General features: G+C 38.5%; 1 protein-coding gene across 12 annotated transcripts in view; it reads left to right on the forward strand.

Moving 5' to 3' along the window:
* The window catches only part of LOC141409515 (thymosin beta-4-like), a 211,121-nt gene that overhangs the window by 73,753 nt on the left and 119,654 nt on the right, over positions 1-17,714 (forward strand). For 8 of the 12 annotated variants that reach the window (XR_012430472.1, XR_012430476.1, XR_012430471.1 and 5 more), the window contains exon 2: positions 5,427-5,578. The exons of 3 other annotated variants lie outside the window; for them this stretch is intronic. The gene's annotated coding sequence lies outside the window, so the exon portion shown is untranslated. Of the gene's footprint in view, positions 1-5,426; positions 5,579-17,714 lie in introns of those variants that run through there. One more of the 12 variants, XR_012430483.1, reaches the window with a different exon arrangement.

The following is a 17,714-nucleotide window of genomic DNA, read 5'->3' on the forward strand; positions in this document are numbered from 1 at the left end:
GTTTCAAATGATTCTCCTGCCTCAGCCTCCCAAGTAGCTGGGACTACAGGCGCCCACCACCACACCTGGCCAGTTTTGTAGGGTTACACCATACTGGCCAGGCTGGTCCCGAACTCCTAACCTTGAGTTCTGCCCCCTGTGAACTCTCAAAGTGTTGAGATTACAGGTGTGAGCTACCGCGCCTGGCCAATAATTTGCTTTTTTTAATTAAACAGACTCTTTTCCATTTTGAGTATTCTTTGCTGCACACTAAAGAACATGATAAACTTTCTTATCTTACTCATTTATATGTTTGATATAATACATTTCTTACCTCAATCCCAATACACCACAACTTTTCCTTTTTTAATATTTATATGATGATGCTCCAGCTCCTGTCCGAAGCGGGTTTTATAATAAGATTACATTAATGATTAAAGTTTACAAAGTTTGCTAAAAACTTTGCAGCAACTTTGGGATCATAATAATGTTTGATAAAATTTATTTCATGGGATGGGTGTGGTGGCTCACGCCTGTAATCCCAGCACTTTGGGAGGCCGAGGTGGGTGGATCACAAGGTCAGGAGATCGAGACCATCCTGGCTAATACAGAGAAAATTTATCTCTACTAAAAATACAAAAAATTAGCCAGGCATGGTGGTGGGCGCTAGTAGTCCCAGCTACTTGGGAGGCTAGGGAGGAGAATGGCATGAACCCGGGAGGAGGTGGTTGCAGTGAGCCGAGATGGTGCCACTGCACTCCAGCCTGGGTGATAGAGCAAGACTCTTTCTCAAAAGAAAAAAAAAAAAAAATCTCATGGGTATTACTTTTAGTCCTAAAATAGAAATACACCTTTATTTTGTAAACAAAATTTAATCTAAGGAATATATAACATCGAAATAGCATATTTATGAAAAGGATCATTTTGTTAAAGGTCTTTCAAATACATACAATAAATTATTATAGAATCATATTACTAAAGTAAAAACTTTCGTTTCTAATGATGCATTTCCACAATCATGCACAAATTTTGTCATTTAATACACATGAATGTTACTTTAAAATAGAACAGAATTCTTACGGGAATGTGAAATAATTTGGTGAGTGTAAACTTTGCTTATTTCTGTCTAGATCCTGGGCAGAAATGAAATGCTTGGTTACAATCCACTTACTCTTTTTATGTAATGTCTTAAGCATTTGCTCTGTCCAGACATTTTTGGGTATTAATTATATTAAGTGGTTGTCAGCTGGAACTTTGGATAACTTTTTTTATGCCATCATTGCAGATAAAGCATATAATGTCATGAGGTTGATTAAATTTCATAAGTATTCTTATTGTCCAGTTTTTAAAAATTATGTATTATAGGAAAGAGAATTTGTTACATTGATATTACTTCTTATTTAAGCACTCATATTTTCCATATCCCATCAAGAAATTATCTTTTACAGACTTAGAAGGAATTTGAACTGAACAGGTTTATTTGAACTACTTTAAAAGTATTGCAGTGAAAAAAATTTGTACATTAGTAATTATAGATGGGTAAGCCACAGTTTGCAAATGATTAATCAAGGCTGCCATGAGAGACTGAATTTCACAAAAAAAGCAATTGTTTTTGTCAGAAAGGAGGAATCAATCAGTAAGTTACAATTAATCCCAACTGAAACTCTGGAATATATTACAAAGCTCACAGAAATTTAAGTGTTGTCTTTAACTTGGGATCCTTGGGAATCTTTGGGAATGAATCTTGTGCGTTAATCAAAATTTATCTGTTTTGGGTGTTATCACAACTGGATATCTGTGGAAATAATTGTAGTTTGCATTTCTTTTGGCATTCATGAAGTACTAGGTGGGCTTTTTCTCTTAATGCATTAGGTGAACAAGGCTACTGGTAATCTGTAGTCACTCTGTTTTACAGATGGGGAAATTCAGGCACATACATATTTGATGATGGTTCTATAATCACTCAGCAAGCCAGTACAGGCATAGCAGATCCCTGTGTCTACACTGTTACATACGGGCCAACAATTCTGGAAACTAGTTTGTATGAATATAGGGAGAGAAAAGTCAGAAAACCCAGAAGCAGTGTTGATGATACAATTTTCTGTTGATCTATTTTGAAAAATTAGGTTTGCATGTTTTCTAGAAACCACACACTGTTTAATCGCTTCTGGTGACCATCTGCAAAGCCTGTCAGCTTCCCCTTCAGACCCCTTGTCGAATAAATCTAATCTGACCACTCTTTGCATCTCCAGCCTGCCATTCTCTCTAGCTGTGATGAATCCAAGAGCATCCTGTTGGGTCTCCCAACCTCCACTCTCACCCCAAAATGTCACATTTCCTTATGTTTGCTGGAAAGAACCTTTATAAGTGTCATCACACTGCTCTCTACTTTAAACCTAATGATGCCTTTCCTTCTCACTTAGTGAATCCAAAGCCCTATGCTTATTCTCACTGGTTCTCTCTTGTCTGCCTGTGCTCTGCCCCCAACTTTGTTGTGGTGGTGGTTGTTTGTTTTTTTGAGATGGAGTCCTGTTCTGTGACCCAGGCTGGAGTGCAGTGACATGATCTCACCTCACTGCAACCTCTGTCTCCTGACTTCCAGTGATTCTTGCACCTCAGCCTCCTGAGTAGCTGGAATTAAAGGCACTTGCCACAATGCCCAGCCAGTTTTTGTATTTTTTTTTTTAGTAGAAATGGGGTTTGCCATGTTGGCCATGCTGGTTTTGAATTCCTGACCTCAAATGATCTACCCACCTCAGCCTCCCAAAGTGCTGGGGTTACAGTGTGAGCCACTGTGCCCGGCCTCTGTCCCCAACTTAATCACCTTCTACTCTACCACTTCATGACTGCTTTCACCTCCACTCAGTATGTTCCTTCCCTTGCTCACTCACTGTCTTTGTTCAGGTCTCAGCAAAAAAGTCAGTTTCTTAGCCATGCCTTCCCAGGTCACCGTCCAACATACTTACAAGCTTTATTGTCCATACCATGCCCAGATGTGATGTTACAGAATTATTCCTGTATCTGCTTAATATCTGTCTCCTTCACCAGGAAAAAGTTTCATGGGGACATGCACGCTGTCCTCATTGTTCAGTGTGGTGTCCCCAAAGCCTAAACTGGTATTTGGCACATAGTAGCTGCTCAGCAAACATTTTTGGTGAATGAGTGAATGAAACAAACACTTATATTGCATCACTATACCGTATGTCTTTACTACCTTCAGGAAAAATAGTAGCATGTAATCCATTCTCATAGTAACATAGTAAGTATGTGACTTACTATGTTATTTAGGGAAAATTTGCTGTTATTTTTCCTATTGTGGAAGTTAATCATATAAATTGAGTCACTTTTGTCCTACCCAACTAAGTCAAGGGGCCAGGGGGAGAAAACACAGGGCACATAACATTTCGAGAAGGTAATTCTCTGCAAGCCTGGCTACTCAAGCTGCCTGCCATAACCTGAAACTGGTTTTATCTATAGTTACTGAAACAAGCTGTTGCAACTTTAAGACTAATTTTTCTTTCTGTTGTTACTCATGAATCAGAACTTACCAGCTGCATAAAATTTTATTTGTGCCAGTGAACTTTTCTTTCAAAACAATACGTAACATCTCTCCTTTTGGTATAACCTCTTTGTTTTTTGGATATACTGAAGACCACCTGGTCTGTCTGTGTGCCTTGAATTGAAATTCTTGCTTCCTAAACAAAACATTTGAAATGTGGAGATTCCTCTCTGTGCTTCATCAGATTTCAAGACTATGCTGCGCTTGACATAATGGAATCAGCACTATGAGCCCAAGGGTTTGTAGCCCCTGCACCACTCAACCCTAGAGAATATAGAAGAGTACCTTATTGCCCAGCACAGGTCTAGGCCAGTGGTTCTCAACTGAGGGCAATTTGCTCCCCCAGCAACAATTGCCAATGGCTGGAAATATTTTTGGTTGTCAAAGTTGGAAATGAGGAGTTATTGACATCTAGTGGGTCAAAACCAGGTATGCTAATAAAGAACCTATACCGCACAGAAAGGCCCTCCCACAGCAAAGATTATCTGTCTCTAAATATCAGTAATGCTGAGACTGACAAACCCTGACCTACACATTTGGGGAGTTATAAAAGAAATTAAGAGCATGGTCCTCAGCAATTTTAATTTATTATATGAAAAAAAATAAATATGTTGTTTACTGAGCACAAGGTATGTGCCAAGTGCCATTTTAGGGGCTCATTGTGTCTAGGAATTCTGATTGTCATCAAGTACTCTCTAATACTGCTGAGAGAGGTTGCTGTTTGCCTCCTAATCTGGTTTCTCCTGTTCTCTGCTAATAGAAACCTCATTCCTCACCTGAACTCATTGTCACCTTAGGTTAAGCATCTATATTTTCCCAAGCTCCTTTGCTTCTAAATTTGGCCACTAACAAATTTGTTGCCCACGTGGAATCATTGCAAAGGACTTTCAAAAGGTCTTTTTAAAAAGGGAACTTATTTAGCTAGAAAATGTACTGGTTGTTCTTTCCCCCTTTGCTTTTCTTTTCTTGCTCTTTGCTGCTTGTTACAAGGCATACCAATGACAGGGGCCAAAGCAGCTGTCTTGTCCCATGAGGTACTTTTGAGGATGGAGTCCAGGCTGAGAATACTGACAAGAAAGATAGGAAGAATGTGGGTCTTTGAAATTATTGAGTCCCCATACCATCCTTGCATATGAAAAGGAAATAATTTTCTATTTTGCTTAAGTTACTCTTATTTTACATTTCGTTTTCCCTGTGAAGATGGAATTGTATGTGGGCAAACTTAATCTTAGCATAATCTTGGAATGGCCACCTTCATGTCACAGAGGCTCAGGAAAGGTGGGTGACTTTCTTACAAAGTCATTTATCTAGTAAATACCAGTAAATTCTCAACACAGGATTTAAACTGAGTTCTGATGGAATTAAAAGCCAATGATTTTCTCATTGTATACCTCACACATAGGAAGTCTTACAGAATAACTTTTTTAAACTGATAAAAAATCTCTTGCTCAATTTGTGGTTGATTCTCTTGATGTGCTAAATTTTTTCCTGAGTCACTCTTATAGTTACTGTGAATAGTGTAATGTCCTGGCACAACTGTGGCCCAATTGTAGCAAACGAGCTGTATTTTCTCTTTCTTGCTTTTATATCCCTGTTGTCCAGTGGGAAGTCAGAAAGATACAGCCTGAAGATAGCCCACTCTTCTAATTCAGCTTCATTTAGGAATACACAGTAGATTCCTGGAGAAATAGATTCCTTAGAATTTTCTTTAGTAGGGTGGTTTTTTTGTTGTTGTTGTTGAGAGAACACTTAACCCATAAGACTGCAGTTTGCCTTGGCCATTCCAAAATAAATTGTTTGCAAAATTGACATCTAAACACAGTTTCAGTCTTGCATGATTAAGGTCAAACCATTCATTCATTCATTCATTCTTTTTTTTTTTTTTGAGATGGAGTTTCCTTCTGTTGCCCAGGCTGGCATGTGGTACACCGCAACTTGTATCTCCCGGGTTCAAGCGATTCATGTGTTTCAGCCTCCCAAGCAGCTGGGACTATAGGCATGCACCGCCATGCTTGGCCTCCCAAAGTGCTGGGATTACAGGTAAGCCATCATGCCTGGTCAAACCTTTTTAAAATATATCAAATATCTCCTAAAATGATGCCTTTACAATAACTTAATTTTGGTATTTCAATTTTAGTAGTAAGTAAATAATAGTATAATCTCTCTCTCTCTCTTTTTTTTTTTTTCTGAAATGCAGCATCCTGAGTAGCTGGGACTACAGGCACCTACCAGCATGCCTGGCTAATTTTTGTGTTTTTAGTAGGGATGGGATTTTGTCATGTTGGCCAGACCGGTCTCAAACTCGTGACCTCAGGTGATCCACCTGCCTTGGCCTCCCAAAGTGCTGGGATTACAGATGTGAGCCACTGCATCTGGCCAAGGTCATCTATCTCTAATCAGGAAATAACTATATACCTTTGACTTAAAAAAATATGTATTTAAAATTCTATCTAAATAATCCGTGCAATCAATTTTTATCTTAACTGCATTTTTTTTAGTCCAAGCCACCCTAAGAATTTTCTGGAATGAAATATTACTATAATACTGTAAAACACGCTGATAAAATGGGATATATTTCCATTGTAATGATATTTTTAAGTTGATCCAATCTTAAGAATGTACATTACTTCAAGAACTTGTTTTATTTATTCTTTCTTTCAAATAACAAATTGCTCCATGCCAAGGATACTGTGAATCAGATCCTACTTTTTTATATAGGATATATTATATCCCATATATTATAATGTGGTGGCTGTTCAGCACTTTCATTTGTGTTTCTAGTTTAACATTTTCTTTAAATACATTTCATTTGCTCATTCCAATACAGTTTGATTACTTCTGTTTCAGTAGTATTCATTGATCATCTACTATGTCCTAGACCCTAGTTATAAAGTGATTCTAAATGTAAACTTGGTCTTTGCATTAATTTTTGCTCACTGAGAAAATTCTAAGCTATTGTTACTTCACCCCTTCTTAAAAATTCATACAATATTTTTCATGAGTCTGCATTACTTGAGGACTTATATAACTACCTTCTCCCCCTTACTTTGCCCATTAGAGCATTCATGTACCTTTAGAATCCATTTCTGCTTTTCTCTTTGCTAAACTCTCAATTCTGGCTCTTTTCCAATGTTCTAAGGTTCCTGTGTATTCACCCATTAATGGTTTATATGTGAATGACTTAGTTTCTATCAGGCTCTGTTTATGGTCTCCCAGCTCGATTCTCATGTTCATTACTTATTTGATACTCTGGGATGGAAATATTTGATAAATAATGAGAAAACTGTTTGATTGGGTCACATACACAGATCCTAGGACTGACTACGTTAAGTGTTAGATGGCTCCTCTCAGTAAGGGAACATGGGTGATAGAGACCACTAAGGTCATTGTTTGCATGAAGGCTGGAGAGAAGAATTCTAAAGCTAGAGAGAATATTTTGGAATATTCCAGTGAAATTCTTTCATTGTGCACTTCAGGAATCTGAGGGCTAGAGCAATGATATATCCAGTCAAAAACAGCCTCCAGCTCAGAGGAAATGCTTTGTGTTAGATTCTATTTTTCGTTGTACATAATTTCCTTAAAGGCTCACTTAGGAATGATTTGGAACATTTGACAGGAGATTTGAATTGATGGGCACAAAGCCCTCGTATTTAGTTATAGTATAGAGTCAAAATTTTTAAATGTCAAAATATTTTAATGAGCTGTGTTAACATCTATCTTTCCTAGTAGCTTTTTCCAGTAGAGAGGACAAATATCCTTCTCTCTACCCATCCAATGTTGATGACTTAACTACTTATAACAAAAGATGAATTATAATGAGAAAAACATACAAATTTATTTAGTTTTACATGATATGGAAGTAAATGATTAATTCCATATATTTTTATGGTAGCTTTGATGAAGAGTGGATACTGATGGAGAAATACGATAGGACAAAAGGGGTGTGATCTAGTGGAGATAAACGGGGGAATTTAGCAATGCCTGTTTTTCAGGTCCTCTCTGTGACCCTTCATCTTCAGAGATGAGCATGTTCCTTTCCTCCAGGGATCAGGAGACCCTCACATGAGTGTCTTCTGACCTGCTTCTTGGAAATGTTGGAAAAGCTTTCCTAAGCTGTATGCCCTGGGGGGAGAAGCATATGTGTGGGTGAGGAGGGGAGGTCAGAGAGACTTTCCTGCTTGTTTTTTTAAGATGCCAAGGTATTGTATTTTGAGGAGTGTGTCCTGAATCATATCATCCTTTTCAGTGTGACTTTCCTTTAAACACAGTGTTCTAGGATAGGGGTTAGCAAATGACTTCTATAAAAACATCAGATAGTAACCATCTTTGTCTTGGCAGCCCATACGGTCCCTGCTGCAACTACTCAACTCTGCTGTTGTGGCACAAAAGCAGTAGTACAGAAAACATAGACCAAGAAGAGTGATTGTGATTCAATAAAACATTATTTGTAGATACTAAAATTTGAATATCCCATAATTTTCACACATTATTTTACTTATTTTTTTCCAACCATTGAAAATAATAATAACTTAGCTCACTAGTTCAACAGAAACAGGTGGATTTGGCCTGTTGCTGTACTTTCTAAACCCTTGTTCTATGACATTACAGTCACACAGACAAACCAAAACCAAAACAAAATAATAAAAAATGCATTTTTCTGGCAATACAAAGACATATCTTAAAATATTCGAAGTCAAACAAAATGGACAGTTTCTGACATTGCTTATAGAACATTGTTTGTCAACCTGCAGGGATTTGAAATAATGAATAGTAAAAAAAAAAAAACAAAAAACAAACAAACAAAAAAACCTTCAAATAAATCACAGTTAATTTTTGAAAAATCCAATGTTAAAATTTGATGATCAGAGTCAAGAAAAATTGTGAAAGACTTGAAAATTGACAAAAGTAAAGATTATTTTTCTCTGTTGCACTTTTCCAAGTTCTATGCAGTGTTCACTGTCTTTGAACTATTTTTCACTTTGCAAATGGTAGAAAATTGATAATGCCAGTAACTTGTCCGTGAAAATGCAAATAAATTGTGTCTAGTGGAATACACTTGATACTTCCTCCAGTAATACAACATTTTGCTTATATTTGTGAATCCATTCAGCACCAGCATTCCTTATTGACCCTATTCACCCATCAATCCCCCCAACCCCCACCCATTCCATCTTAATCTATCATTTATCTATTTAGCTTCTGAATTTTTCCTTTGAAACAAGTAAGACTATTGAATCAAATATGACTATTTCTTGAATTAAATAAAATCTGTGGTACATTTTCATCTTACATTTGTGTGAGAGTCATGTCTTCACTTTATAAAAGATTTCTCTTTTAACCTTCAGCTCAGAGTTATTTTTCAAAACCTTGACTCTAACAATGGCATGTCCCTTAGTAACAACCACTTATCTGTGGGAAGCCTGCATGCTTATCTTTCTGCTTTTGGGTGACAGAACTCACTGCCTTGATATGGGTGATACAACTCCAAACTGTTAGAAATTTTCCAACTTTATTCAGAACCAATTTTAGAGGTGAGGAAGACTGGTTTTGCTTGTATTAAAATCTGTATGACTTTATTTGCCACCTGTGAAATTTGTTGGGTGAAAACCCAACCTCTGAAACACAGCTGAATGTGACTATTGAAATTTTTGTTTTATATTAAATGCTTTCTGTGATTTATGTGATAATGACTGTAAATCCATTGTGCCCAAGGAAGACATTTCTCAGGAGCAAAATGCAAACTCAGACATACATGAAATACACTGTGCCAAGGATCGAAGAACCAAAGGTGATTTTTTTATCTGATTGCAATTCTAATATGCAGTGGATCAAGATTTGAAATGTTTAGGTACTTTAGACTTGTTGCAGTACTTACTGACGCTCATACAGTATTCCCTGACTTTATAGATGTTACATTTCAAGAATAATGTTGCTATTCACCCAGCATTTATTGTCCAACTTACTGATCTCCTTTGGAGCAAACAATGACTTCACAGCCAAATCACATTTGACAGTGACTTCAGGAGAAGTGCAGGCTTATGTAATTCAAACAGAGAGTTTGTGCAGAAAACGTCTCAAGTCAGGTATAATTAATTCTCCTTCATTTTGGATATTAATGTTATTATTTCCACAAGTACATGTCTTTACTTCCACGAGATCATGTCTTTATTTTTCAGGAGAAAATAACTGTGATGTGATAATAAACATTAGAAAAGATAAGAGAAATATTCTATTATTTCCTTAAAGCAACATTTTGGACTTAACATTTGTGTAAAATGCATGTGAAAAGAAATTGTTAGTGTTTGTGTGGTTTCAACTAGTGTTCTTTTGAAAAACCCATCTGTATGAACAATATTATATTAGCATGATTAATATAAACCATTGGATGTAAATTTCTCCAACTATCCTAGCATGATGCCAAAAGATGATTATAAGTAGTCTTGGCCTTTTATGCTTAGTAAGACATGATGTCACTCTTTCTCTCTCTCTCCTAATTTTTTTTTTTTTTGAGACAGGGTCTCACTCTGTTTCCCAGGCTGGAGTATAGTGGTACCGTCATGGTTCAGTGCAGCCTTCACTTCCTGGGATCAAGTAATCCTCCTGCCTTAGCTTCCTGAGTAGAGAGGACTACAGGCATGTGCCACTAAGGGAGGAGAGCACCCCTCATATTGTCTTATGCCCAATTTCTGCCTCCAAAGAAAGAAAAACTAAAAACTAAAAGGCAGAAATGAAATCCATAGGCAGACAACCTGGCGCCACACCCTAGGCCCAGTAAAGATCAACCCCTGACCTAATTGGTTATGTTATCTATAGATTACAGATATTGTATAGAAAAGCACTGTGAAAATCCCTATCCTGTTTTCTTCTGATCTAATTACTGGTTCATGCAGCCCCCAGTCATGTACCCACTGCTTCCTCAATCAATCACGACTCTCTCATGCACACCCCTCACCCCCCTAGAGATGTGAGCCCTTAAAAGGGACAAGAATTCCTCACTCAGGGAGCTCGGCTCTTGAGACAGAAGTCTTGCCAATGCCCCCGGCTGAGTAAACCCCTTCCTTTTTTAACTGGGTGTCTGAGGAGTTTTGTCTGATGCTTGTCCTGCTACATTTCTTGGTTCCCTGACCGGGAAGTGAGGTGAATGGTGGATGGTCAAAGCAGCTCCTTAGGCGGCTTAAGCCTGCCCTGTGGAATATCCCTGCTGGGGATTCCGACCAGCCTGAGCGACAGGGATCCTGAGAGCACTCCCGGATGGGCATTTGCCCTGGTGGGACACCTTGTCAGAGCAGTGTGTGGCAGGCCGCCGTGGAGGATCAGCACAGTGGGTGAACACCAGGAAGGAATGGACACTTGGAGTCTGGACATCTAAAACTTGGTAAGACTAGTTTTTGAAACTTGCCCACTCCATTTGAGTGGGAGCGTGGCCTGATCACCCATGGCGTGCCTTTATCGGAACTTTGGTTTTGGTTTTGATTTAGTTTGAATTGCTTGACAGGACCAGTCTTGGGATCTTGCCCACTCCGTTTGAGTGGAAGCGTGGCCTGAACACCCACGGTGTGCTTTTAGCGGCACTTTGGTTTTGGTTTTGACTTGAATTGCTTGACAGGACTGGTCTTGGCAACTTTCCATTTGAGTGGAAGTGTGGCCTGATCACCCACGGTGTGCCTGTACCGGCACTTTGGTTTTTGTTTTTGACTTCATTTGGATTGCTTGATACTTTGGTTTTGCTTTTGACCTGGCTTGGATTTCTGGATACTCTGATTTTGGTTTTGATTTTGGTTTGGTGCAAACTCCAAAAGTGTGCATCTGCCCTTTTTACCCGTTCTTTGTTTTGTGGTGTGCGTGTGGTGTGAGTGTGGTGTTTTATTTCTAAGAAACATAGGTCAGGCACAAATAAACCCACCCTACTAGGAACTATGTTGAAAAATTTCAGAAAAGGATTTAAGGGAGACTATGGAGTACTGTGACACCAGGAAAACCTAAAACTTTGTGGAAGATAGACTGGCTAGCATTAGAGGTAGGTTGGCCATTAGAAGCAAGCCTGCACAGGTCCCTTGTTTCAAAGGTATGGCACAAGGTAACCTGTAAGCCAGGAAACCCAGACCAGTTCCCACACATAGACACTTGGTTACAGCTGGTTTTAGACCCCTGCCCCCAACATACAATGGTTGAGAGAACAGCAGCATAAGTGGCTGACGGAGGCAAGGAAAGACTAGCAGAGAGAGAAAGGAAAGAGACAGAGAGGAAAAGAGGCAAAGAAAGAGAGGAAGAAACAGGAAGAGATAGACAAAGAGGGAGTCAAGGAGAGAGAAAGAGGGAAAGAGCGAGAGGTATATATGCAAGTAGTTAAGAAAGAAAAAAGTGTTTCCTATTCCTTTAAAAGCCAAGGTAAATTTAAAGTCTATAATTGATAATAACGGTCTTCTCTATAACCCTATAACACTCCAATACCACTTTGTTATCGGTGTAAGCAAGGGCATATCCCAAAAGCTCTGAGGCCTCCCTATCAAAAATCCTTAACCCAGTAACCCACAGCTGGCCCAAATGCATTCAGTCTGTAGCAGCAACTACTTTCCTAACAAACAAACAAACAAAAAAGTTAAAAAAAAAAAATTTAGGGGAAACCTCATTGTGAGCACACCTCACCAGTTCAGAAGTATCCTAAGGAAAAAAGGGGAAAAAAGAGGGGGCGGCATTTATATAAAAAGAGTATTATATGGTAAATTATTGTCCTGAAATAAATTAACTGGTGGTTTAAAGAAAGAAATATTTGTAATAAGTCAGAAAGTTGAGGCATGTAGAGAATTGTCTGCAAAAGTCATGAAAAAGAAAAATGTTATAAACAAGAATGTATGCAAAAAATGTATAATTTAAAAGTAACTAGGCCTCTTGAATGTAAAACTATTGAAAAAAAAGTTTATGTGCAAGGTGTATAAGAAAAGTAAAATATACCTTTGGTAAAAGGATTATAAGGAGGCATAAAAATGTACATTTTTACCTACATTAAAACGTTAAAAAAATTGTTTTGAAGGTTTAAGTAAGTTTTAAAATGTTAATTATAAAGAATATTCTATGTATAAACGTTTTAGCTAAAATTAAAGTATCATCCAGTTTTTCTGTGAACTGGACATTAAAGTAAAACCATAACAGGTTTTTCTTAAAGCACGAACCTGCTCTTTAGCAAAAATTATAGAAGATTAAAAAGTCTGTAAAATCTTACCTTATGTTCAAACATTAAAAATTAAATAAATATGTCTATAAAGTTTTATTAAAATTAGGTTTAACATTAATAACATATTAATATAAAGATAAAATTTAGCTTATCTGGTATAAAAATCATACAAGAAGCATTGTTAAATGTGAAATGGTATTTGACTTTCTTTGGTTTAAAAACTAATTTAAAAAGTTGCTAAAGGGAAATTTCTCAGTAAAAAGGCACTAAGGACTATAAAGTCCACCGCCAAAGTCCCTACATTTAAAACAAAAGGTTAGTTTCTTAAAAATTATGTATTTGCTTTATCTGCCGCTTTCCTTTCTTGAAAAAAATTAAAAAAATTAAATAAACAAACAAACAACTAAAAGTATTTTAGTGCATGTACCACCCCTAGAATTTCCAGTAAAGCAGCACCAGCCTGAAGATCACATTCTCATCAAAGGGTGGAAAGAAGAAAAACTTGAGCCAGCCTGGGAAGGACCCTACCTTGTGCTGCTAACCACCAAGACTGCTGTTCATACAGCAAAAAAAGGATGGACTCATCACACCTGAGTCAAGAAAGAACCACCCCATCCAGAGTCATGGGCCATAGTCCCAGGGGAAAATCCCACCAAACTAAAGCTAAGAAAAATCTAACTCTTTTTATCTACTCTATTATGCTTTCTTCTTTCTGCCTTCTATTGCTGACCATCTAGTTATTAACATAACAAAGTCAATTTCACTTTAAACTATTGTATTTAATGCTTGCCTTGTTATACCCTGTAAGGACTTGCCAAGTCAAAGACAGCTCTCGACTTCAGAAGAGTACTTCTGTCCCTTCTTAACTCTCCTCAGATTAGGCATTAGTAAACTAGGACCATTTAATCCAGGGAGATTTCGATAAAGACCCTAGTGCCAGTCAAGAGTGTTGCCCCCCGATGTAGAGCTTTCATGCCATAGTTGGTCCAACATTCTGTGGACCACTACAGAGCAAGGATGGATGGCTCCAACTGTTTTTTTTTTTTAATTTCCTAAAATCATACATTCATTTTACTAGAGGATCATAGAAGCTAAAGACTTAAAACAAACTTTAGCAATTAAGACAGTATACCAAGATGCAAATACCTGGTTAAAATGGATCAAATATTCCATCTGCAGGTTAAACAAAAGTAGTGTTATGCTTATGCACATGGCAGACCAGAGGCCCAGATTGTCCTCTTTCCACTAGGGTGGTCCTCCAGTAGACCACACATGGGCTGCATGGTAGCTCTTTTCCAGGATTCTACAGCCTGGAGTAATAAGTCATGCCAAGCTCTGTCTGCTATATCCCAAAGGCCAGCACCCTGCCATGCAGCCCCCGAGGGACATCCAGCTTCTGTCTCCTAACACTGAGTTCACTTCATGTCTCTCATGACAGGGAGGAAATTTAGCATTCTTTGGCGACCTGAAAGGATGCAGTGAGCTTAAGAATTTTCAAGAGCTTATCAGTCAGTCAGCCCTTGTTCATCCCAGAGTGGATATATGGTGATATTGTGGTGGACCTTTACTGGGCACTCTGCTGAATAACTGGAGTGGCACTTGTACTTTAGTCCAATTGGCTATCCCTTTCACCCTGGCATTTCATCAACCAGAGGGAAAAAATAATAATCAGACATCCCAAAGTGAGAGAAGCACCTTATGGGTCTTTCGACTCTCACGTCTATTTAGATGCAATTGGAGTCCCATGAGGAATACCAGATCCATTTAAAGCTGAAAATCAAATAGCTGCAGGATTTGAGTGAATATTTTGGTAGGTGACAGTTAATAAAAATGTAGATTAGATAAACTACATCTATTACAAACAACAGCAATGAGGTTTTCATGAGTTAAAAGAAAAACTCATGTTGGCCCCAGCCCTATACCTGACCTGACAAAATTCTTTACATTCTGTGTGTCAGAAAGAGAAAAAATGGCAGTTGGTGTTTTAACCCAGACTGTGGGACCCTGGCCAAGGCCAGTGGCCTATCTCTCAAAACAACTAGAAAAGGTTTCCAAAAGGTGGCCACCAGGTCTACTGGCCTTAACAGCAATGGCCCTATTAGCACAAGAAGCAGATTAACTAACCCTTAGGAAAAACCTGAATATAAAGACCCCCCCATGCTGTGGTAACTTTAATGACCACCAAAGGACATCATTGGTTGACAAATGCTAGATTAACCAAGTTCCAAAGCTTGCTATGTGAAAATCCCTACATAACCATTGAAGTTTGCCACACCCTAAACCCTAAAATTTGGACTTGTACAGTAAGGACTTCAACTGACCTTCCTCAGTCTGAGGACTGTTCCCAGTGTATACATCAAGTCACTGAGGTAGAACAAAAGGTTGTTATGGTCCTATTATTTTATGGTTATTATAAGTGTATTGGAACTCTAAAAAGAATTTGTTTGTATAATGTTATTCTATACAAGGTATGTAGCCCAGGAAATGACCAACCTGATGTGTGTTATGGCCTATCTGAGCCTCCCATGACCACAGTTTTTAAAACAAGATTAAGAACTGAAGACTGGTGGGGACTCATAAACGATATGAGTAAAGTGTTAGCTAAAACAGAAGAAAAAGGAGTGCCCAAACAAGTCACCTTAAAATTTGATGCCTGTGCTGTCATTAATAGTAATAAGCTAGGAATAAGGTGTGACTCTCTTAATTAGAAAAGAGGCTATATAGCAGAAAATAAGTACATCTGTCATATATTAGAATTGTGTAGAAATAAATGTAAATACTGGTCTTGTGTCATTTAGGCCACTTGGATAAAAAAAAAAGAAAAGGATCCAGTCCACCTTCAGAAAGGAAAAAATTACCCTTCTTGTACTAAGGGACAATGTAACCCCTTAGAGCTAGTAATAACCAATCCCCTTGAGCCTCGCTGGAAAAAAGAGGAGCATGTGACCTTAGGAATCGGTGGGGCTGGACTGGATCCTTGAGTAAATATTTTGGTTCGAGAAGTTTACACTCTCCAGAACCAGTGTTTCAGACTTTCTATGATGAACTAAATGTACCAGTACCAGAAATCCCAGGAAAATCAATAAATTTGTTTTTGCAATTATCTGAGCATGTAGCCCAGTCTCTCAATGTCACTTCATGTTATATAGTAGTAGTAGGAAATCAATGGCCATGGGAAGCCTGAGAATTATACCTACAGACCCGGTTCCTGATGAATTTCTGGCTCAGAAGAATCACTCTGATAATTTCTGGGTCCCAAAAGCCTCAATTATTGGACAATATTGCATAGCTAGAGAAGGAAAAGAATTCACTCACCCCATAGGACGACTTAATTGTCTGAGACAGAAACTGTATAATAGTACCACAAAAACAGTCACTTGGTGGAGTTAAAATCACAGAGAGAGAAATCCATTTAGTAAATTCCCAAACTTGAAGACTGTGTGGACCCACCCGGAGTCCCACCAGCATTGGATGGACCCCACTGGATTACACTGGATATGTAGGCACAGAGCTTACACCAAATTACCTGAACCAGTAGGCAGGTAGTTGTGTTATTGGCACTATTAAACCATCTTTCTTCCTACTGTCCATAAAAACAGGTGAACTCCTGGGCTTCCCTGTCTATGCTTCCCACAAAAAGAGAAGCGTAGCTATAAGAAATTGAAGAAATGATAAATGGCCCCCTGAGAGAATCATACAATATTATAGGCCTGCTACTTAGGCACAGAATGGCTCATGGGGATACCAGACCCCTATTTACATGATCAACCAAATCATAAGGTTACAAGCTGTCTTAAAAATAATCATTAATAAAACTGGCGGAGCCTTGACTATTCTGGCCCAGCAAGAAACTCAGAGGAGAAATGCTACCTATCAAAATAGATTGGCTCTCAACTACTTGCTAGCAGCTGAAGGAGGGGTCTGTGGAAAATTTAACCTTACTACTTGCTGTCTACACGTCGATGATCAAGGGCAAGTAGTTGAAGACGTAGTTACAGATATGACAAAACTGGCACATGTGTCCATGCAAGTGTGGCAAGGATTTGATCCTGGGGCCATGTTTGGAAAATGGTTCCCAGCTCTAGGTGGATTTAAAACTCTTGTAATAGGAGTTATAATAGTAATAGGAACCTGCTTACTGCTCCCTTGTTTGCTACCTGTACTTCTTCAAATGATAAAAAGCTTTGTCACTACCTTAGTTTGCCAAAATGCTTCAGCACAAGTGCACTATATGAATCATTATAAATCTGTTCATATAGAAAGAACAGATTTCTATATGTCTTGCAAGAAGATGTGGGCAGTAGAAATGAAAGTGAGAACTCTCACTATTGAATGAGAGTCTCAAACAGGGAGAAAGGGAGGAAAACACCCCTCATATTGTCTTAGCTCAGTTTCTGCCTCCAAAGAATGAAAAAGTAAAAACTAAAAGGCAGAAATGAAATCCACAGGCAGACAGCCTGGCACTGCACCCTGGGCCTGGTAGTTAAAGATCAACCCCTGACCTAATTGGTTATGTTATCTCTAGATTATAGACATTGTATAGAAAAGCACTGTGAAAATCCCTATTCTGTTCTGTTCCGTGCTGATTACTGTGCAGCCCCCAGTCATGTACCCCCTGCTTGCTCAATGAATCACGACCCTCTCATGTGCACCCCCTTAGAGTTGTGAGCCTTTAAAAGGGACAGGAATTGCTCACTCAGGTAGCTCATCTCTTGAGACAGGAGTGTTGCTGATGCCCCCAGCCAAATAAACCCCTTCCTTCTTTAACTTGGTATCTCAGGAGTTTTGTCTGCCACTCGTCTTGCTACACCACCATGACTGGCTAATTTATTGTTATTGTTTTGTAGCGATAAGGTCTCACTATGTTGCCCAGGCTGGTCTTGAATTCCTGGACTCAAGCCATTTGCCTGTGTTAGCCTTCCCCAAGTGCTAGGATTACAGGCATGAGCCACCCAGCCCAGCCTGAAGTTTCTCTTAAGTGAGTTGATGCAGTTGAAAATGAAC

The sequence above is a fragment of the Macaca fascicularis genome, chromosome Y, assembly GCF_037993035.2.
Source record: "Macaca fascicularis isolate 582-1 chromosome Y, T2T-MFA8v1.1".
NCBI classification, from domain to species: domain Eukaryota; kingdom Metazoa; phylum Chordata; class Mammalia; order Primates; family Cercopithecidae; genus Macaca; species Macaca fascicularis.